This window comes from Schistocerca nitens, chromosome 2, assembly GCF_023898315.1.
Source record: "Schistocerca nitens isolate TAMUIC-IGC-003100 chromosome 2, iqSchNite1.1, whole genome shotgun sequence".
NCBI classification, from domain to species: Eukaryota; Metazoa; Arthropoda; class Insecta; order Orthoptera; family Acrididae; genus Schistocerca; species Schistocerca nitens.
In genome coordinates this window covers 812,799,756-812,818,557 of record NC_064615.1, presented here as the reverse complement: position 1 = coordinate 812,818,557, position 18,802 = coordinate 812,799,756, and positions in this window count along the sequence as shown.

Sequence of the window (18,802 nt, the reverse complement as noted above, 5' to 3'; positions counted from 1 at the left end):
GTCTTCATTGTTGTCACCCGGATCAGCCAATACTTCTACTTCAGTCAGGGCACCGCAGGTTATCACATGCTTTTCAAAACGTACAAAATCGTTAAGTGTCATGTATACTCTTTTAGTCAGTAAGAACGTCCCAGGTATCATGGAAACCAGACTGTATTTCTCCCTCCTCTTGATGTTCCAGTTGATTCTGTAGCTCTTCGATGACCTTTCTTGAAACAGTTCGAAAGTGTCGTCGGGGTAACATTATTCCGTGCTTTATCAGCCATGGTTACCGCTGCAAAAACTGTAATTTTGAGCCTCTAACCACATTCAGCACTAACCAGCACCAGCGTTGCAACTTTGCAATGCAAAGATTAAAAATTCGGTATTATTCTGTGGGTAAGCGGATTGTTAGTTCGAAGTGGTGTTCAAGGGGAAACTGGAGTTTCAAATTATCCAAAGGTGGTGGGTTTATGCGCAACCGTCAATAAAAAAAATGATTTTAGGTTATTTTTATCATGTCTTTATTCAGGCTCAGCTGCCACTCTTTGAACAATTATCTTGTCATCCAAGCCTTTCGTTTTCAAAAGATGGTTTAGTTTCTGAGTCACTTCCATGTTCACTGCTAAAACAACATTAGTCTTTCTTTGCTCAGTTTTCTACCACGTCATTTTTTGTCTTTAAAAATTAATGAGTGGTTGGAAGAACACTTGGAAAACAGTCTCGCCTCGTCACGTCAGCATCTAAAAGTCACAAGGATCGTAATTTTCTAGCAGTCTTCCTAGTTCATGTTCCATGCCAAACATACTGTGCCGTAAACGCTCGCACTTTCTCCAAAAATCATTCCGTAAACAATGCCAGTTTCTTTCTTTAAAGTTAGTGAGCTAATCACTCAGTGCCGGGACTAACAACGAATGACTTAGCCTTTGCTTTAGGCTATAATGTCCCGTACATCAATTAAGCCATTTCAATTTTTTCAGGAAGCGGGAACTCACCTGGCTTACTCCCTCAGTATGAAAAGTTTTCAGCAGTCTGAGCTTTCTGCTTCGGGATTATCGACACTGTTGCTCGAGAAATCTAAAAGAGTTTTCGCTACATTCCTTACCTTTCCTATTTTTTCCATTCCGCGTTCCGGGGTCTCAATAAACTGCTTGTTTTTTATCGAGAGTCAAATTATTGTTTTTCGTCGAACTCATTTTTACAACAGATTTATGCATTTAGTACATAATGTTGTTGTTGTAGTGGTCTTCAGTCCTGAGACTGGTTTGATGCAGCTCTCCATGCTACTCTATCCTGTGCAAGCTTCTTCATCTCCCAGTACCTAATGCAACCTACATCCTTCTGAATCTGCTTGGTGTATACATTTCTTGGTCTCCCTCTACAATTTTTACCCTCCACGCTGCCCTCCAGTACTAAATTGGTGATCCCTTGATGCCTCAGAACATGTCCTACTAACCGATTCCTTCTTCTAGTCAAGTTGTGCCACAAACTTCTCTTCTCCCCAATCCTATTCAACGCCTCCTCATTAGTTATGTGATCTACCCATCTAATCTTCAGCATTCTTCTGTAGCACCACTTTTCGAAAGCTTCTATTCTCTTCTTGTCCAAACTATTTATCGTCCATGTTTCACTTCCATACACGGCTACACTCCATACAAATACTTTCAGAAACGACTTCCTAACACTTAAATCTATACTCGATGTTAACAAATTTCTCTTCTTCAGAAACGCTTTCCTTCCCATTGCCAGTCTACATTTTATATCCTCTCTACTTCGACCATCATCAGTTATTTTGCTCCCCAAATAGCAAAACTCCTTTACTACTTTAAGTGTCTCATCTCCTAATCTAATACCCTCAACATAATGTATGGTAAAGTAAACAAAGGAGTGTCTGGTAAAGTTGAATCCCGAAACAAGTACGAAAAAAAGTGACAAAACAATTCGAATCTCGTATTTGGTGGTAGGCAGACGCTAACTTCGAATTATAGAATGTTTGGCGGCGGTCTGCCATGGTAATCGCTTCAGTTTAATGGATGTACCAAAACACATATGAAGAGTGCGAATGGTAAATGTAGTCAGTGCCATTTTCCATAAAAGGATTTTCAGTTCATTGTGTTCTCAGCACTCTGTTGCATGTCCCTAGATTTTATGCAGGTGCCAAACCATGGAAAATCTTTCAAACATGTGTTAGTAGGTGTTGCATGCATGGTCTTTGTGTCTACGTGCGCTCGCCTCTGGAGGACCAGCTTTAAGTAAAATATATGTAAAGTGGTTTTCGTTTACTACACTTCTAGTACTTAAAAACGTAGTACTGCGTTTCTGCATTTTTATTGCCGCTAATAAAATGTAGTGCCTCCGTACTGGCACTGGAGACCAGGGCTGTGTACAAAAAACAAGATGATTCTTGCGAAGAAGAAATGGCAACAGCACTGATTTCGAAGCGGCAGGTTTACCTTCAGACGGCTGTTTGCTTTTATATTACACTAGCTGTACAAGGCCAAGTGTTGCTCTGGCTCAGTCTGGTTAAATGGAAAGAAAGAGAAGACAAGGCACGTCCTATTCTTCTTCTTCCTCCTGTCTCTGTCCATCTTATCCTCCGGCTCTCTTTGTCCGACTTCTCCCTCCCTTCACTCGTCATCTTCTCCTACCCTCTTTATGCATCTCCTTCGTTCCGCTCCCTATGTCAGTTTCCTCCCCATCCTCCTCTTCCTCTCCTCTTTGATCTCGAGCCTTCTTTGTCGCTATTGGAAATTCAGACTCTGTAGTCTGAGTTTATGAGTATCGTTTAATTGGAAGGACATCGGTCAAGAACTTTTCTATATTTTTGGCAACTACATTTCACAATTTTTATTTATATATAAAATATAGTAAATCGATAAAGAGCTGTTCGAGATTTTTGGCAACAAAATTTCCTCTTTGTATATTACATACTTATTTATATGTTACATATATTTCAAAATAGGTATGTAAAAAACGCGCGTTGTCGAATGCAAAGTTATGTCAAATTTTCAAGTCAATCGACGGACTACTTTTCGACTTTGGCGTCCGTCCCGGTAACTGAGTGGTCAGCGCGCCGGAATGTCATGCCAAGAGGTCCGGCTTCGATTCCCGGCTGGGTCGGAGATTTTCTCCGCTCACGGACTGGGTGTTACGTTGTTCTCATCATGATCATCTCATCCCAATCGTTACGCAAGTCGCCGAAGTGGCGTCAATTCAAAAGACTTGCACCAGGCGAACGGTCTACCTTACAGGAGGCCCTAGCCACACGACATTTCATTTCGTTTTTCGACTTTGGCGAGCACAAACATATGCAGGCTGAATTTTTATGTATAAAGATTTGTTGTTGTTTACATTAGTTGTTGAACTAAAACAAAAATAGTTCATTATAAATGTGAACAGCCATCTGAAGATGAACCGGTCGATTTTAGACGGGTAACGGAGGTATTTGTGTAAATACATAGCATTATTAACAGAAGCTGGCTGCTGTTTTCTTCTTTGCAAGAATCAGCTTGTTAGAACTTTCTTATTGACACTTATAACCAGTGAGTTTCCTGGTATAGCACTTGGAACGTTCTTCATAAAGTTTCTACTTTCTAATTCGGATCATTGTCTTTCTGCGGTGACGCGGTCAGGAGAATAATTCTGTGGTATCAGATTGCCTCCACAATTTTCTGGATACAAATCAATCATGAACGAAAAGAGGTACATTGTTTTTTTCATTTTCCTGATAAATGTCATTGATGGCATTCGGAACATTCTCTGTTTCCACTCTTCATATCATATCTTCGATATGTGGACTTTTTCTACGACGCAACAATTTTGATTTATCGATGGACAACAATTTCAGTATATCTAAAAATCCGATGTATCGTGGTTCGAATTAGGAGCTACACTCATGCTCATAAATTAAGGATAATTGCAGAATGTTGTGCCACACAACGTGGCACTACACAAAACTGGCGCTAATAGCATAGGCACATAGGGAACACACACAACACAAATCTGTAAGTCCACAGTTTTGGTGATAAGTTGAGAAAAACATCCCAAAGCACATTTGCTACAAAACGCCACTGTTTCCTGCGCATGTATGGTTCAAATGGCTCTGAGCACTATGGGACTCAACTGCTGAGGTCATTAGTCCCCTAAAACTTAGAACTAGTTAAACCTAACTAACCTAAGGACATCACAAACATCCACGCCCGAAGCAGGATTCGAACCTGCGACCGTAGCGGTCTTGCGGTTCCAGACTGCAGCGCCTTTAACCGCACGGCCACTTCGGCCGGCCCCGCGCATGTACCCCGACATCAATATGGGATATGATCACCATGTACACGTACACAGGCTACACAACGGGTTGGCATACTCTGGGTCAGGTGGTCCAGCAGCAGCTGGAGTATAGCCTCCCATTCTATCACCAGTGCCTGTCGGAGCTCCTGAAGTCTCGTAGGGGTTTGAGGACGTGCAGCGATACGTCGACCGAGAGCATCCCAGACGTGCTCGATGGGGTTTAGGTCTGGAGAACAGGCAGGCCACTCCATTCACCTGATATCTTCTGTTTCAAACTACTAATCCGCGATGGCAACTCGGTGGGGCCGTGCGTTATCATCCATCAGGAGGAAGGTGGGACACACTGCACCCCTGAAAAGGCGAACATACTTGTGCAAAATGATGTCCCAATACACCTGACCTGTTTGAGATCCTCTGTCAAAGACATGCAGGGGTGTACGTGCACCAATCATAATCCCACCTCACACCATCAAATCACGACCTCCATATAGGTCCCTTTCAAGGACATTAACGGGTTGGTATCTAGTTCCTGGTTCACGCCAGATGAAAACCCGGATAATAACACTGTTCAGACTATACGTGGACTCGTCCATGAACATAACCTGGGACCACTGTTCCAATGACCCTGTACTGTGTTTTTGACACCAGGCTTTACGGGCTCTCCTGTGACCAGGGGTCAGTGGAATGCACCTTGCACGTCTCCGGGCGAATAAACCATGTCTGTAGACTGTGTGTCTGGAGACAACTGTTCCAGTGGCTGCAGTAAGGTCCCGAACAAGGCTACATGCAGCACTCCGTAGCCGTCTGCAGGCACTGGTGTGAGATATCGGTCTTCTTGTGGTGTTGTACACTGTTGGCGTCCCGTACAGTAGCGCCTGGAAGCATTTGCTGTCTGTTGGAATCGTTGCCATAATCTTGAGATCACACTTTGTGGCACACGGAGGGCCCGTGATACGACCTGCTGTGTTTGGCCAGCCTCCAGTCACCCTAGTATTCTACCCCTCATACGTTATCAATATGTGTTCATTGGGCCATTTTCAACACAAAGTCACCATTAGCACGTCTGAAAACGTCTGCACACTTTCTCGCTGCACCGTACTCTGACATGCGCTGACACACCTCTGTGTATGTGGACTGCTGCCAGCGCCAGCGTGCGACGACCGCAGGTCAAATGCACATCATGGTCATACCCCGAGGTGATTTAAACCCGCAAACCGCCCACCAGAGCATTGTTTCACCATATTTCAGCATTATCGTTAATTTATGAGCATGAGTGTAGTTTAAATCGGACTTGAAACGCTGTAGAATAACGGCCTTGCTGGCGAACAGATGGTGGAGGATTTCAGCGGCACGGCGGACCCGCTGGCGAACCTCCGGCGGGAGCGCGGCGAGCGGCGCCGCTACCTGGGCGCCATGCTGGACGACGCCGACTTCCTGGAGGGCATGCTGCGGCGAGCGCACAAGTGCCCGCTCAAGGCCAGCGACCAGAAGGTGGTGCAATTCGCCAAGGAGGGCCTGCAGCTGGCGCGCGAGGCGCACAAGACCCTCGAGGCCCGCAGGTAAGCTAGGAACGGCCACACTTGGGACAGTTTCTCCGCTTCCTTTATGTGAACAAAAACACTACACTCAGCTGAAGAAAGTCTTGGAATACCTCCTAATACCGTGTCGGACCTCCTTTTATGACGTAGCGCAGCGTCTCCACGTGGCATGGACTCAACAAGTCGTTGGAAGTCACCTGCGGAACATTGAGCCATGCTGCCTCTATAGCCGTCCATAATTGCAAAAGGGTCCTGCGCATGAACTGACCTCTCGATGTCCTCCCCCGGTAGCTGAGTGGCGCCAGCACGGTAGCTCAGTGTATTCGGCCAGAGGGCTGCTCGCCCTCTGTGATAAAAAACTGAGTAAAGGAGTCAATAATCAATGTGAATGGATGTCTTGAGACGTCCGCGCAGACCAAAATGCAACGAACGATACCGAATAAAACGGAAAAGAAAAAAAAGAAAAGAAAAAAAAGTAGTCAGCGCGATAGAAAGTCAATCCTAAGGTGCCGGGTTCGCTTCCCACCTGGGTTGGACATTTTCTCAGCTGAGGGACTGGGTATCGTGTTGTCCTAATCATCATCATTTAATTCCCATCGACGCGCAAGTCGCCGAAGTGGCGTCAAATCGAAAGACTTGCACCCAGCGAACGGGTCTACCCCACAGGAGGCACTAGTCACACGACATTAACGTTTTACCTCTCAATTACGTCCCATATATGGTCGATGGGATATATGTCGGGTGATTTGGGAGACCAAATCATTCGCTCGTGTGATCCAGAATGTTCTTCAAACCAATCGTGAACAATTGTGGCCATGTGACATGGCACACTGTCATCCATAAAAATACCATCGTTGTTTCCGAATGTCCACGACTGGCTGAAAATGGTCTCCAAGTAGCCGAAGATAACAATTTCCAGTCAATGGTTGGTCCAGAGGAACCAGTCCATTCCATGTAGACATAGTGGACACCGTTATGGAGCCACCACCAGCTTGCACACTACCTTGTTGACCACTTGGGTCCATTTCTTTGTGAGGTCTGAGCCTCGCTCGAACCCTATCGTCAGCTCTTACTAGCTGAAATAGGGACTCATCTGACCAGGCCACAGATTTCCACTCCTCTAGGATCCAGCCGATATGGTCACGAGCTCCGGAGGAACGCTGCAGACGATGTCGTGCTGCTAGCAAAGTATGACACGTCCCCTTAGAAAAATTAGTGAAGTACTGTGCTGGTAAATCCCTTACGTTATTTGATTTTCAAACAGCTGAGCAGAACTGAACGTACTCAGACATTTCTCTCTTTACTTATTCTGATCAACACTAAACTGACACACAATATTTTTAGCGCAACGCAATCTGACTTTGAAAAATCCCTACAAAAGAATGGCCCTGACTAACAATAACCTATACCTTTCATGCATCACTTACCTCACAAAAATCTTCGTTACTCGAACTACTGCAATACAGCGAGCGCCACTACTGCCAGCTAAATAAAAGATTCAAACTACTGAAGGCACTAACTACTGATAGGCATAGTTAGCAAATGAAAGATTTTGATAGAGAAGAAACAATGTATTTACCTTAATAGTGTTCAAAAGTCATAATATATATAGCAGTTCATGACATCCATTCTTACAAATGTACTGTTTCTGATGGACACACGTCCAGATCATCCGCTCCCAAAAATCCACCACTTCACTTCCCCACATCAACCACTGCTGGCGGCTCACCTCCAACTGCGCAACGCTACGTGCTGTTAACAGCCAACAGCCCAACACTACAATAGCCAACAACAATGCAAACCAGCCACAGACTGCACACAGCACACCCAGTGATTTTCATGCAGTGCGCTACGTGGCGTTACCAATATAAAAACCTAAACAGCCTACTTACAAAAGGCTCTCGCGTCGGTCGTCTGCTGCCGTAGACCACTAACGCCAAATTTCGTCGCACTATCCTGACAGATACGTTTTTCGTACGCCCCACATTGATTTCTGCTGTTATTTCACACAGTGTTGCTTGTCTGCTAGCACTGACGACTCTACGCATACGCCGCTGCTCTCGGTCGTTAAGTGAGAGGTGTCCGTGGTGAGAGGTAATGCCTAACATTTGGTATTCCTGGCACACTCTTGACACTATGGATCTCGGTATTTTTAATTTCCTAACGAATTTCGAAATGGAATATCCCATGTGTCTGTCTCCAACTACCATTCCGCATTCAAAGTCTAAATCTTTTCACATGAATCACCTGAGTACAGCTGTCAGCTCCAGCAATGCACTGCCGTTTTGTATCTTGTGTACACGATACTATCGCCATCTATAGATGTGCATATCACTATCCCATGACTTTTACAGCTTTACTCAATAGTCCGATTAAAGTTACATATTAGTTGATGATTCACGCGCTAGAGCTGGTTTCCTCCACTCACAGCGCTCAACCCCACACCAGAACTGTTCGCTGCTGCCAAACGTCCGCAGCTCGTGGTCGTGTGGTAGCGTTCTCGCTTCCCACGCCCGGGTTCCCGGGTTCGATTCCCGGCGGCGTCAGGGATTTTCTCTGCCTCGTGATGACTGGGTGTTGTGTGCTGTCGTTAGGTTAGTTAGGTTTAAGTAGTTCTACGTTCTAGGGGACTGATGACCATAGATGTTAAGTCCCATAGTGCTCAGAGCCATTTGAACCATTTTTGCTGCCAAGCTGCCACAAAAAAGGCCATTTCATTTCCAGTTCCTTCTCCATTTTGTTTATTGATGGTTGAATCCTGAATCATGGGTTTGGCCCTTTCATTTCGCATTTCATCAGATATGATAACCACTCCAAGAAGAAAGCATACACAGTGATGGTAGCGAAATACGCACATTTCATAAATTTAGCAACGTTCTCTATGGGGTGCAGCAATCTGGTGCTAACATTGATTAAAACAACAGTAAAGATATTAATAATATTCGTTTATTATCACGGGCTTCGGCTTACGTTAAAACCACACTCAGACTTTTTAGTCCCTCTATGGCTGGTGTTGGCATCTCCTCGGTTCTTCACGTGATTATCTACTGTTGGCCGATCTCTGTGACGACAGTAACCGAAGGTGTGGTGTATGAAATGTTTGTATTTGATTAAAACAATAGTGAAATCAAAATATCATTTTTTATTATTATCGGTTTCGACTTATGTGGAAGACATCCTCAAATTTTTTGGCCCCCTATAGCTCCTGCTGTCGGCTCCTCAGTTCTTCACGTGATATCACGATCGTACATTGTGTATTGTGGTGCGATATGAAGAACCGAGGAGCCGCCAGCACCAGCCGGAACCAGAACTGCTCATTGGTTGCTACTGAGTCAGTTCATGTAGCCAGTGTGAGGATGATTTCAGCTAACCAAAGAAAGTGAGGAATTATAGCTCGCATTTAATGCCGAAACTGAAATTTTTGTGTGTTGTGTTTTCTCGTAGAGGTCAGCGTTAATCGCCATATACAAAGCGAGCGTGATTAATAGTTCTGCCGCAAGTTGTTGACCGTCGTTTTCTAGCACACTTTGCACATCACAAAGTTGTGCTTAGATTAGGACATGAATGTAAATTTAGGGCTACAAAACGCATCGTCTGCCGCAGTTCAGTCATTGGTCATTTAAAATCATCTTCGAACAGAGCATCTCGCGTTCCCCTCGCACCTGACAGCAGCTGCTTCCAACATTGCTCCTTGTTTCTTCTAACAGCACTTCCCCACTTGTAAAGTGAAGTGACCCGCCGTGTCTGCATGTCAGCAGCCGATGTGGCAACATCTTGGCGACAAGTGAGAGGCGTCAACTAACAAGTAATTTTAATCAGACTGAGTACTGTACAGGTATTATTTCGACGTACAACAGAAATTTCTACATTAACTGTATTCACAATTGTGAACAAGGACAACCAACAGCTGTTGAAAGAAATGACGACAATGAAAATTTGTTCCAAACCGGGACTCAAACCCGGATTTCCCGCTTATCGCGAGCGATTGCCTTACCATTTGGCTATCCGTGCATGACTCACGACCAGACCCAAACTTCCATATGTCGTCAACCATGCGTCTGCAACATGTACTCGCACACCCATTATGTACATTGCCTTACAGGAGAGACATTTTATTCTGAAAGTCTCTTGCCCGGTGTTGGCGGATAATTAAGATATTGCAGTGCCTGTGTTATTCAGAATGACGATCTAAGTTCCTTTGGCCATGCTCCAAAGGAACCTTGCATCGTAATTCGCATTAACACAGACACTGCAACATTCATAAATTTTTGGCGGCTACGGTTATACAAAGAATGAATACTGTGAAATGCTGCAACTCTATGAATGAAGCTCAAGCCGCCGTACTGCTTCGATAAATCAGCCAAAGACCAAAAACAGTGCAGCGTAGATCGGCAATAAGCCAATGGCCTTGCCGCAGTACTAACACCGATTCCCGTCGGGCTGGGGTAGCACTTGGATGGGTAAGCATCCGGTCTGCCGAACGCTTTTGGCAAGTGGGGTGCACTCAGCCCTTGTGAGGCAAACTGAGAAGCTGCTTGATTGAGAAGCAGCGGCTCTGGTCTCATAAACTGACATACATCTGGGAGTGCTGCCCTTCCATACCTGCAGCCAGTGACGCCTATGGGCTGAGGATGACACTGCGGCCTGTCGGTACCTTCATGGCCTTTTCCGGCGGAGTTTAGTTTTAGATTGTCGACAGGAGGGTAGCCGGTATATACGTTGTAAGCATGTAAACTCAAGACGACACTGACTACTTGTCGCTGTGCGGGCATCTTTATCCCGCTGCAGCCAGAGACCATAATGGCGATACTACATGTTCGTATACAACAAGTGCTACGGCCAGATGGAAAGCGATTTCCAATCCAAAAACACGATATGGCTTTCTGGTTATCTGGCGAATTTGTTCACTACGTAATGAGAGCGGGCAAACTGGAGTTCTTGGAATTCAAAATATATACTGTAGAATGGCAACAATGTATGGACGAGCCGAAAATATAAAGAGATATTTAGAAATTATCTAGTGGCATTGTGCCCTTGTGCCTAGTATTGAAACCATTTCTGTCCTTGTAATCTCGATGTCCTTAAGAACTGCAAAATTCAGCCATAAAGAAACAGCGGGTATACAGCTATATGTGAGCCCGAAGCCTGAGATAAAACGACAAGAAAATTTATTCTGAGAGATACCAAATTTTAATTCAAGAGAGAAATTTTCTTCTTGTTTTAACTGCCTAAGCTTCACTATGTTTTAGTTGTGCTGTAATTGTTTGATGACAAAAGAAAAAATCACTCAGTCATCAATTGATAGTTTCTTTTTTGTCCTGTCTTTCTTACTGCGTTATTTTTTTACACATTTTCGTTGATTTACAAATATTAACGTCAAAGTGGCTTGATTGGTTGTTTCATTAACAAGCTGAAGTACAAATATGGAACTCAGAGAACCCATTTATAATAACCCGGCAGTTGCTTTGCAACAATATCGATGAAATCAATTACGTGGGAAGATCACACACTCTTGGTATGTAACTGCTACAGAAAATTATTTCCATAGTAATTGAATAGCAAGGACATCAGAGTTGTACTCGACATTATGTGTGTGGCAAAGAGCACTGTAACGTATTTCATTTCAAAACAGTAAAGCTCCACAAAAAAGGTCAGTTACCTTAACGGTTAAACATTTTGATACCGTAATACATAGACAAAGAAAACGCCTCCACTGGGCATTAATAATAAAATAAATTTGTGAAGGCATTTTCATTACATAACCTTATTACATCATGGAAAAACTCATCTCTGTTGATGGTAAAAATATTGTTGTATCTTAAGTTATTTGATGTTTAAAAAAATAACACGATGGATAAGGTAAAATGCAATATCTTCTAAATATTACTTTATCCATTTGTATCTATATATTTTCTCTAGCAAATAAACGCGGACATTTTGAAACGTTTGGACGACTCTTTTCCGCACTTATCAACAGATAATCATACAAGCTTTGCCAAGATTCCACGGACTAGGAATACTACCTTAGAGAAACACAGAGAGAATCTTAGAAATTTGTGTGACCTGATGCTCAAATATATAACAGTAATAATAACAGTAAATAAATAAAATGCTTATGTGAAAAATATCTGTATTGAATTTTGCCATGGTCATAAATAAGCAACAGTTCCTTAATTATGGTATTATACCCCGACTTTTTGCATTACGTATCGTACATCATAACCTCGCTTTCAGTTTTCGGCACTGTACTAACAAGACGGCCGTACCCATTCGTCATCACCATCTTCGACCAAATTTGTGATATATGCAGGGCTTGGCCAGAGATTAAAGTGACAGAAATAGGTGCTCCAGATGGCCAAGTGTTTAGAAAAAATAGCATTTTTGGTGCGGTCACACAAAACATGAGCAATTTACGTCAGCATAGTTTCCAGGCAGCGGTCGGCGGAAGGAATACAGAATGGTAATGCAAGGGTTGTGGATGCAGAAAGTATTTTTTATTTTTTTTAAATTTTCGATTTTTATGTTACTTATACTGCAAATATACCTAAATAATTCTCAATACATTGTATTTATTCATATTTTCATGAAATGCAAGAAAAGGAAAGACAAAGGAAATTTATGGATTGCAAATAAATTTCCAGGAAAGGAATGTAAGGCGTACATGAGAACTTCGTATGTAAAATTTTATTTTTTATTTTATTATTTTACACTTAATGATTTGCAAGAGCAAGGGAGATATTCTCGTAAAAACAGGAGAACCTATTATTCGTGACCCGAGCGCTACTCATAGGTCAAAATAAAACTCTTCGAATACAAAGTTCTGTATGCTTTAATTACAATCAGTTTTTGGAAAGCTATTTGCAGAGTCCTCGTGGACGCTGTCAGTACAATGCTTTCTTGGAAATTATTTACAATCCCAGATTTTCTTTTGCCTTTTGTGAAGCTGTTAATAAATGCAATATATTTTGAGCGTTGTTTCGATTTATTTGTGGTGTAAGTAAAGTAAAAGCTGAAAATAAGAATGTTTCCCCTTAGAGACTTGACCCCGCGACCCTCGGATTACCGTTCTGTACTCTTTCCGCTGCGCCAACCACTGTTTGGAAGCTACTCTTAACGTAAGTGGCTCTTTCTAAACGATTGGCCATCTGGAGCTCTCACTCCTGCCACTTCAATTTCTTTTCGAGTCCTACAAATGCCACAAGCTTCGACGAAGGAGCGGCCCTTTGTAAGTGATATGACGTCGAACTGACGTTCGGTCTAGTGCGAAAACACCAAGATTTGACGGTGACATCATCATCTTTTCCGTTAAACTGCCAGGATAGCGGAGAGCGCTAACGCGCTGCTTCTTGGGCTTAGGTAGGCGCGCCAGCCCCGGATCGAATCCGCCCGGCGGACTAACGACGATGGACGATGTGCCGGCCAGCCTGGATGTGGTTTTTAGGCGGTTTTCCACATCGATACTAGGTGAATACCGGGCTGGTCCCCACGTCCCGACTCAGTTACACGACTCACAGACATTTGAAACACATTCACACTATTTCCCGATTTACACTCGACGCAGACAGCTGGTGTACGCTAATCCCGTCCTGGGGAGTACAGGGTGGCGGCAGGAAGGGCATCCGGCCAGCCCTTAAAATTAACGTGCCAAATTCGGTTAATTATGGCCGACCCTGCGTAACCGTGGGATAAGGCGCAAGCGATAGAATCATCATATTTTCCGTTGACGTTCGATGTGAAACGGCTTTTGCCCAGCAAATCGAACTGAAGAAATGGCCGTGGTGGCAGCACTGTTGTGTGAAGATAGTAACAGCGTACTCTCCACTAACCTTGGAAGTACGATATTGGAGTGCCTGTGTTACTCCAAATTACGATGCAATGTTCCTACATGCATCCATATCCCCAGGAACAGGCACTACGGCGACTACAGCCGCTATGAAATAAATGAAATTATGTCGCAGTCGCAAATATGGACAACCATCACCTTATAATGGAATGACAACTGCGAAAATTTGTGTCGGACAGGAATTCGAACCCGGATATCCCGCTTATCGCGAGCGGTCGCATTACCATATGCCTATACGTGCACGATTCCAGGCGGATAACCTCTATATTGTAGTGCCTGTGTTATTGCAAATCACGATGCAGTGTTTCTTCGGACATGTATGCATGTCCGAAGGAACACGGGGCAAGTGACTTCCAAGCAAAAATATCTCACCCTTACGGAATACACATAGTAGATGTACGGGTACAGGTTGTAGATACATGGTTCACGACGTAGGCAAGTTTGGCTCTGGTCGTGAGTCGTGCTCGGATAGCCTATGGTAAGGCGACCGGTCGCAATAAGCGAGAAATCCAGGGCCGAGTCACGGTCCGGCACAAGTTTTCATTGTCGTCACTGATGATTGTCCATATTCGCAACTGCGAACTTATTTCCTGTAATTTTAAAAGAGGAGCGCTGTTACAGGCTACACGTTTAAACTCCTCACGATTTATTCACAGGAAAATGTGTTCGAATCCAAGTGTCGTCTTAATAAAACACTAGCGGCTTTAATTTTCACCCGTCTTTCTTTTCGTAGAAATATAATGCATAAACTTATGCCTAGTTTGAAATTATATCGTCTCATTTGTACACATAGGTAATTCGTTTGTTGTGGCGCCTTCTAAAACCAAATTCTGCAGAAAGAAATGTGTAAGTAGGCTGTTTAGGTTTTTAGTTGGTAACGCCACGTAGCGCTCTCTATTAAAATCGCTGACTGCGCTGTGTGCAGTCTGTGGCTGGTTCGACTGGAGGTGCTAAGTTCACCCAACCTGGATATGATGTGACGTCATTATGACGTATTTACGCTTTAGTCGATTAACACACCTATCGACTTTTACGAACGTTCGAGATTCTAAACTGTCGTCAGCTAGTGGTTTGTTTTGACACGTGCGATTCTGAAAACAGCTCAGTGGGGCAGCGTATATGTATTTCACCAAAATAAAAGAGCTGGATACTAATAGAAATATTCCTGACCGTGGCCTTGAAAACATCACGTAAAAAAGTGACGTCTTCTTATGGCCCGACCAGATTAGATTGTGTGATTGTTGTATTGAATGCTTACGCCGAAAATAATATTTATTTATCAACATTTTAGTATGGTTTCATACAATTGGTCTTGCAGTACATATTAGATTGTAGCAGCATACGCTTGCTGACTTTTTTTTCTTAATTTATATAGCTGAAAGACCACTCGTGCAAGTTTGTTAGCTAAGTAATTTATATGTCCATACCAAGATAGTCTTTTATCAACCACAATTCCAATTAATTTTACACTCGGACCGCAGAGACAGGTACCTTAGTGTCCAGTAATGACTGATGTGAAGAATGATTTAATTTCGAACATAAAAGAAAAATATGAGGCATTGTTGAAGAAAAATCGTCGACCGGAGATGAAATACGAGGGGAAGTGGATTTCTCAATGTAATCTTAACCAAAGGTTAGTGTCTAGTACTGATTGGCGTACGAAATGATTGAATGCAGTGTCAAAGCATTCCATGGTGGTATGATAGTGTCAAAGCATTCCATGGTGGTAAGCTTTCCTCTCATTAGTCTCTCGAATGCTGAACACATAATTAGAGACGAGCAAACGAAAAACAACGCACAGGACAATACACGATTTAAACGGAAGGAACGCAAAACACATTTAAACGAATGGCGCAGAGAACAGCGCTACCCTGTCACAATCTCTCGAAAGTTCACAAAGGTCGAATAGTCGATATACGGTTTCTATCGTTTTCGATGTAGCGTGTATACGTCATAATGACGTCACATCGTATCCAAGTCCGGTGAACTTAGCATCCTCCGGTTCGACTCGTTGTTGGAAGTTATTCTCCATTGGGGTAGTTAGACGGGAGCAGCCTATAGCTTTAGGCAGTTGGAGGTGAGCCGCCAGCAGTGGTGGATGCAGGGAGAGAGATGCCAGAGTTCTGCGTGCGGACGATCTGGACGTGTGTCCGTCAAAAAAGGAAATTTGTTTTATTCAAAGTACTGACCCTTGCTTTTTTTACATTTTGACCACTTTTCTGGCAATTTGTGGACACCATGCCAATATAAATGTTCATCTTTTTGAAGCAAACCAATCAGACACCCAGTTTTCGACTTCTTCGTAGGAATCGAAGTGTTCCTCAGCCAATGCGTGTCCCATTGATGAAAACAAATGGTAGTCGGAAGGGGCCAAGTCTGGTGAATACGGCGGGTGGGGTAGCAGCTCCCAGCCAAGTGTATTGATTGTATCTTGAACCAGTTTTGCTTTGTGTGCAGGCCCATTGTCGTGTAAAAAAATTACTTTGCCATGTCTTCTGGCCCATTCTGGTCTTTTTTCGATCAATGCATAGTTCAAATTGATCATTTGTTGTCTGTAGCGGTTGGTTGGTTGTTTGGGGAAGGAGACCAGACAGCGTGGTCATCGGTCTCATCGGAGTAGGGAAGTATGGGGAAGGAAGTCGGCCGTGCCCTTTCAGAGGAACCATCCCGGCATTTGCCTGGAGTGATTTAGGGAAATCACGGAAAACCTAAATCAGGACGGCCGGACGCGGGATTGAACCGTCGTCCTCCCGAATGCGAGTCCAGTGTCTAACCACTGCGCCACCTCGCTCGGTGTCTGTAGCGATTAGTATTCACAGTTTCACCGGGCTTTAGAAGCTCATGATGCACCACACCTTTCTGATCCCACCAAACACAGAGCATTGTCTTCTTGCCGAATCGATCTGGTTTTGCAGTCGATGTTGATGGTTGTCTCAGATTAACCCATGATTTTTCTCGTTTAGGATTCTTAAAATAAATCCATTTTTCATCGACTGTAACAATTCGATGCAAAATTGATTTTGTTTCATGTCTTTGAAGAAAAATTTGACAAATGGTTTTTCGGTTTTCCATCTGTCTTTCATTTAATTCATGTGGCACTCATTTTCCACACTTTTGGATCTTTCCCATAGCTTTCAAACGGTCAGAAATTGTTTGTTGTGCAACATTTAGCACTGCTGCCACTTGCTTCTGACTCAAAGTATCATCTTCATCCAATATTGCTTGAAATTCGGCGCCTTCGAACTTTTTTGGTCGTCTTCGAAGTTCTTCATTTCTTGCATCAAAATCATTATTTCTGAACAGTTGAAACCATCTTTTGCATATTGCTTCTGATAGAGCACGATCACCATATGCCTCGACAAGCATTCGATGCGACTCTGCTGCACCTTTTTTCAAATGAAAACAAAAAATTAATGCTTTCCGCAAATCATCACTTCCTGGTACAAAATTCGACATTGTTAACACGATGAAAACATATGATGTTGTTTGTTCCATGACTTGATGTATATACTAAATATCTTTGACAGATGTCATACCAACCAAACAAACAAAAAAATTAAAGCTCGTTCACAACAAATGTTCCCTATCGACTCATTTGTATCTTAACGCTCATTTCATACCGGTACCCCTGGTATATATCTTTGAACACTAATAAGGTAAATAAATTGTTTGTTCTCTGTTAAAATCTTTCATTTGATAACTATATGCCTATCGGTTGTTAGTGCCTTCAGTGGTTAGAGCCTTTAATTTAGCTGGTAGTATTGGCGCTCGCCGTATTGCAATAGTTCGAGTAACGAAGATTTTTGTGAGGTAAGTGATTCATGAAGGGCTTAGGTTATTGTTAGTCAGGGTTATTCTTTTGTAGGGATTACTGAAAGTCAGAAGTTTCAAATGTATTCGTCAGAGTTTCTTGCAAGTCCAGTTTGGTGCGACAAAAAGTTGAATCTTTCGTAAAGTTGGTATTTCTTTGCGTCTTTCATAACAATGCATAAATTCCTGTCTAATAATACATTTATGTGTATCGTCCATGAGCTACTTATTGCGCGCATTCAGCTTCTTTTTTCTCTTCTTTGGACTACACAAGTCGTAGTCAACCTGATCCCTACCGTCCACTAGTGGGCGCTCCAGATTTCTTGGTGGGTGGTAGGCAGCAGGGGTATTAAAAACATTTCATAAAATTTTGAAGTAAAATATTTGGTAAATAATTATTTTTATACGCTGTGACTTGCTGTAGCTCTGCTTTATAAATTTTATTAAGTATAAATCACTATCGTATTTTACGGACTATAAAACGCGTTTTTTTCTTCCGAAAATTGCCTCCAAAATTCGGTTTCGTCTTATGCCCGAAATTAATATAAAAATGTCCAGTGTTTCCCACCAGTCTTAAAAAACGAATATGGACGAAACTCCTCTGACATTTGATGTGCCGAGTAACAGAAATGTTGCCAAGAAAGGTGCTAAAACTGAAACTATAAAAACAAGCGAACATGAAAAAGTGCACTACGCTGTTGTCCTTTCATGGTTTGATGACGGTACTGAATTTAATCCAATGACCATTTTCAAGCGCAAAAAAAATGCCAAAACCTTCTGAAATACCGCCATATGTTGTTTTTCACATACATGATAAGGGCTGAATGGACGAGGCTGGTATGAAATTATGGATTACCGGTAACAGTCTGTGGAAAAGATGGAAAGGTGCTCTATTGAAAAGAGTTCTCTTCTTGTGCTAGATCAGTTTAGCAGTCAGCTGAAAAATTCTGCGAAGGAGAAATTAAGACAGTGAAGTACAGAGCTTACAGGACTTACTTCACAACTGCCGCCTTTCGGTGTCTCGATAAATAAACCATTTAAAATGTGTAAGAATGAGGAATGGAACAAATGGACGATGGATGCAATCCAACATGAATTCACGTCGAAGGGAGCTTTAAGCGACCTACAATCAAACAAGTGTATCAGTGGATAAAACAACCGTGATCTAGAGTGAGAGAAGACATTATTGTTAATTCTTTCAAGAACTGTGTCATAAGTAACGCTCTCGATGGCAGTGAAGACAAGGGGACAACGATGACGATGAAGAGTAAGAAGAAAAAGAAGAAGAAGAAAATTCATACGACGATTTTCAGTTCTATTTTATAAACAAAAGGAATTGTTTTAG